We start from the raw sequence: 6,162 nt of genomic DNA on the forward strand, positions 1-6,162 counted from the left end.
AAATGATCTATGAGAAAAGATCTGAAAGAACTTTCTTTTGCTCCTATTTCATAAGAAAATTACATATTTTAGCTCCTACAGAATGCAAAGAAGCTGTTCTTAGGAGGAGCATCTGGTACCGTTGTGGTTAGAGCTGTTGCCTTTGGACCCAAAGGTCACAGCTTTGAGTCTCACTTACAGCTGTAGTACCCTTGAGCAAGTTACTTACCTTAAAATTGCCCCAGTAAAATTATCTAGCTGTGTAAATGGGTAAATAGTTGTAAATACCTTGATACTGAGAGTCATCTTAGAGAAAAGCCTCAGCTAAATGAAGGTAAATAATGCAGAGAAAATTAGCTGCTTCCTTATGATTTGGCAGATGCAGTATATGAATGCACAAATATCTCAGATGCGTTAAGAACATATCGGATTAGCAGTAGCAGAAGCGTTGTTATGCAGTTTAAGCCATAAATGATGTTTAGAACTGATTACTGAAAGTATTATTTCAATGAAATGCAGTTTCATTATGTGCGTACAACTTTGGATAAAATATTTTTCATGATTTTTTTAAAATTAAGGTTCATAATGCCAACTGGAAGCTGAGCCTATAAATACTGTACACTTTTCTGTAGATGCATGATTCAGAACAATGTGATTTGGTTAATTCCACTGTGTTTGTCCATAATCCTTGTACATATCCTCTTTCTAGAAAAAAAATGTTTTATTTAGTCATGTAGAAATAATCCTAACCTCTGGTAACTATGTGATAGGGAGAGCAAAACATTTTCTTCGATGAATGCTATTGAAGTTCAAAACTATGTAAAACTAACCCTTACGTTGTAATCAGAACTATACACCGATCAGCTACAAGATTAGAACCACTGACAGGTGAAGTGAATAACATTGATTATCTCATTACAGTGATACTTGTCAAGGGGTGGGATATGTTAGGCAGCAAGTGAACAGTTATCGAATTTGATTTGTTGGAAGCAAGAAAAATGGGTAAGCATAAAGATCTGAGCGACTTTGACAAGGGCCAAACTGTGGTAGGTAGATGACTGGGTCAGAGCATCACCAGTCTTGTAGGGTGTTCCCGGTATGCAGTGGTTAGTACCTACCAAAGGTGGTCCATGGAAGGATGACCGGTGAACCGGCGACAGGGTCATGGGCACCCAAGGCTCATTGATGCACGTGGGGATCGAAGACTAGCCCGCCTGGTCTGATCCCACAGAAGGGCAACTGTAGCACAAATTGATGATGGCTGGGTGCGTGTCATTTACCTGGGGAAGAAATGGCAGCAGGATGCACTGTGGGAAGAGGGCAAGCTGGCGGAGGCAGTGTAGTTCTCTGGCCGATGTTCTGCAGGGAAACCTTGGGTCCTGGCAATCATGTGAATGTTACTTTGACATGTACCACCTACCAACAGATTGCTGCAGACCACGTACACCCCTTCATGGCAACAGTATTCCCTGGTGGCAATGACTCTGCCACATTGCAAAAATTATTCAGGAATGGTTTGAGGAACATGACAAAGAGTTCAAGGTGTTGACTTGGCCTCCAAATTCCCCAGATCGCAATCCGATCGCGCGTCTGTGGGATATGTTTGAAAAACAAGCCCGATCCATGGAGGCCCCACATCGCAACTTACAGGACTTAAAGAATCTGCTGCTAACTTCTTGGTGCCAGATACCACAGGACACCTTCAGAGGTCTTGTGGAGTCCATGCCTTGACGGGTCAGAACTGTTTTGGCGGCAAGAGGGGGACCTACACAATATTAGGCAGGTGGTTTTAATGTTTTGGCTGATCGGTGTATATTACCATAGCTGATAAGATTGATTCTCTTTTGCATTTTGCTGAAGTATAGCAGCAATCTATAATTACTTACCAAAAAAATTTTACTTCATATTTTGAAGCAATGCAGTGTCAGCAGAGGAGGGAAGCAAAACAATACACAATGTTCATTGACTCAGCTGTAATTTTGGTTATAAAATATTTTTAAATTAATTGTGACACAAAAGGCTCATCTTCTTTAAAAGCTTTTGAATTAATTTGCCGTTTTTACTTTCCAGCTGACCGAGCTTAAAATAAGTAACGCATTAATCAATTTTATAATCTGTTTAGCAGAATTACTGAAAAATTATACATAAAAAGTATAACACTGGTGCTCCCAGTTTAAAAATTACATATTGATGTATTAACATTGTTTGACATGCAGACACTGAATCAGAAACAGTAGAAAATATACTGTACACTTGTTTGTCAATTTATGAACGTGACCGAGACCAGAAAAGTGCTAATAACTCTACTTGTTTCTGACTGCAAAATCACTTTTATTACTAAATAAAAAAATTGTAAAAGCTACATCACGCATCCCTTCATTTATTCACCTGTTAATTTATCTAAAAACAACTTTTGAAACTATAATAAAAAAAAATAAAATACTCTGTAACACTTCTATCCATCAATGTATTATCAATAATAGCCTGTCCAGAGCAGGGCCACAGTGTGCCCAGAGCCTATCCTGGAAGCACAGGAGGCTGAGGACATTGTGTGTCCACTTTCAACTTCTCCTCTTCACAGTGAATGAACGCTTCATCATGCAGACTTCACTTGATTTTGAAGGGTAAGTATGGATATGGCTATCATAAATAAAAATACACGCACACTTTCCGAACCGCTTGCCCCAAACAGGGTCGCGGGGAACCAGAGCCTACCTGGCAACACAGGGCATAAGGCTGGAGGGGGAGGGGACACACCCAGGACGGGACACCAGTCCGCCGCAAGGCACCCCAAGGGGGACTCGAACCCCAGACCCACTGGAGAGCAGGACCCGGTCCAACCCACTGAGCCACCGCGCCCCCCTTTAAATAAAAATACATGGCAAAAATTCTCATTTGACCAATTTTTTTCAACTTCTAGCTACAAATTAGCACTATATAAAATGAATGAAGATAAAAATACCTTCACTCCACAAACTTCCCATTCAGTGCTGATAGTTGAATGATTCATCCCATAAACACCTGCAACATTTGTCATCTTGTTATTGATCAGCATACACAAACAGCGAACACAAGTTGTAAACACTGTGGAAGTGAACTGAATCAAGGTTGACCAAGTCCTTTCCTTCCTCTATGCTTTTTACTGACAGCTAATGCATGGATACAAAAACACAGATATTTTTCACTCTGCAGCAGACTATACAAACTGTATATTACTATAGAAACTCTAAATAAACTGTAATGTCATTTTCAGTTTTTTTACTTCTATTAATGATACTACTAATAGAAGTCAGATTTTTTAATGAAAACCTAATCTTTTTTCTTTGTAATACATTTTTTTTAGCCCTTTATTGTATATTATTGTTTGTTTTTCCTGTCTTGAAGTGTTAGTTGTAAACCCTATTGTCAGCAGTTTTGCTGTTTAATGAAGCTTTCAGTGGTATAGAGTCTAGACTAGGAGAAGTAATGGGTTTCTTGCACTCGACTTATACATTTAATTTTGCAAATGTATTATACATGGCTGAAAACAGCTCCGTACCTATACATCAGTAGGGATTATTTATTATTATTTTCACGTTTATAATTGGTGAAAATTTTTTATCATCTATTCCACCTTTTTGTGATTTATACAGCAAATTATGTCCACACCCGAGTCTGGAAAACTCCTCTACTGAACTTTAAGATCCAAGATGTTCTCTCCAGATACTTCACAGGTTTTTGTTGTTTTTACTTAAAATATATTTATTTGATGGGAGTGTGGTGGCGCAGTGGGTTAAACCAGGTCCTACTCTCCGGTGGGTCTGGGGTTTGAGTCCCGCTTGGGGTGCCTTGCGACGGACTGGCGTTCTGTCCTGGGTGTGTCCCCTCCCCCTTTGGCCTTATGCCCTGTGTTGCCGGGTTGGCTCCGTGACCCCGTATGGGACAAGGGGTTCAGAAGGTGTGTGTGTATGTATATTTATTTGTAATCCTTCCCAGCAATTTCTCTGTATGTGACACTCATTTTGTGAAATCTTTTGATTAATCTTTCATACAGATACAAGTGAATTAGTCATTTATTTCCAGAGAACATATTCAAGTTTTGAAATGAGTTGGCGATTGATTCTGTACATTTACTACCATCTGAGGCTTATCTTTCAAGCTATTAATCAAGGTTCTTTGTTTGGATTTCCAGACATGCTGATGTGATTTTTAAATGTCTTCCTGCCTAAGGTATAAACATAAGACACATATAATACACCTCAGAAACAATACCTTCTGATTTTATGATTTTGAATTATTCTTCCTTAGAGAAACCTTGAGAAGTTCAACACTTCAACTCATGCATAAACAAAAAATAGCTAATAATTGTGTTTCTCGGTCATTTTCTTCTTACAAAAATTTTTATCCCAACAAATCTCGGGTCTCAGCAAGCAGAAGCATTTTCACAAGTTGTTTTTGTACATTTTTATATGTAGCAGGTTTCATCAGGTGTGGTCCGCTGTATAAATAGCACAAATACACTGTGAGGGTAATAGAGCGGGACATCAGGCCTTATTTAGATCTGCCCTCTAGTGTTTAGCCTTATGAATTACACATATTTGGTCCGTCTGACCAAAGTTTTGAAAGTGATAGATACACCGTATGTTATTTGCTTTTAAAATACATACATATATATACACACACACAACCGCTCGTCCCATACGGGGTCGCGGGGAACCGGAGCCAACCCGGTAACACAGGGCGTAAGGCCAGAAGGGGAGGGGATACACCTAGGACGGGACGCCAGTCCGTCACAAGGCACCCCAAGCGGGACTCGAACCCCAGACCCACACCCACCGGAGAACAGAACCCAGTCCAGCCCACTGCGCCACTGCACCCCCGCACCCCCTTTGCTTTTAAAATAGTATGAATAAATATTGCTGAGCAAGTTGACTGCAGTATATACTATATATGTACATATGTATATACATACATATACACATATCACATTTACACACACACAGTAACAGTATAGCTTTTTACATGTAATTATTCACTGTGTATTTTCTGGCTTTAACCATAAATAATTGTAAATTATGTTTATGTAACTGTGAAATTATAAATTGTAAAAATACACACACACACATTTTCTGAACCGCTTGTCCCAGATGGGGTCGCGGGGAACCAGAGCCTACCCGGCAACTCAGGGCGTAGGGCCGGAAGGGGAGGGGACACACCCAGGACGGGATGCCAGTCTGCCACAAGGCACCCCAAGCGGGAATCGAACCCCAGACCCACCAGAGAGCAGGACCCGGTCCAACCCACTGCGCCATCGCACCCCCCCAAATTGTAAAAATATCACGTTTTAAATACACTTCTCAATAAACTGTAAAAAGTAACTTCAGCTGTGAGGTGCAAATATTATACGTATTTATTCACGTAACAGACACTTTCCTCCAAAGCAACTTACAATGCATGTAGTGTTACCAGCCCACACACCCTATTCACCGCAGTGACTTACACTGCTAGATACACTACTTACACTGGGTCACTCATCCATACATCAGTGGAAGACACTCTGTCACTCACACACCATGGGTGAACCTGAACAGCATATCTTTGGACTGTGGGAGGAAACCAGAGCTCCCGGAGGAAACCCACACAGACATGGGAAGAACATGTAAACTCCACACAGACTGAGCAGGGATCAAACCCACATTCTCTTGCACCACCCAGGCACTGGGAGACAGCAGCGTGACTCACTGTGCCACCATGCCACCCAAAATTAAATTAAAGAGGTGATTTTTATTACTCCCCTAAAGACAGTAAAATTCAAAGAAGTATGCAGTACAGGCATTTCGGCTGGTTGGTGATTAAGAATATGTTTATTAAAGTTGTATGCAGAATCTCATCTTAAAAGCCACAGTAAAAACAAAAGTGGACACACTGTTGGACACTGGATGGCAAAACTGAGTCATAAGTCAGTATGGGAGAAAAATTAAAATGACAGTGATGATGATCTGCTCTCCAGTTCTGCCTGTATGAGGTTTACATACTCATATTTTTACTCCCGCTCTCCTGTACTTTGTTTATCCTGCTTTTTGTCCCCATGTCAAAGACATGCTAAGAAGTTTGATTGTTGAAATTCCAAAGATCTCTGTAGAGCTTGACTAAATTGAATTCAGTTCAATTTATTTTTATATAATGCTCTTCCCAGCAAAGCTA

The sequence above is a fragment of the Scleropages formosus genome, chromosome 3, assembly GCF_900964775.1.
Source record: "Scleropages formosus chromosome 3, fSclFor1.1, whole genome shotgun sequence".
Classification (NCBI taxonomy): domain Eukaryota; kingdom Metazoa; phylum Chordata; class Actinopteri; order Osteoglossiformes; family Osteoglossidae; genus Scleropages; species Scleropages formosus.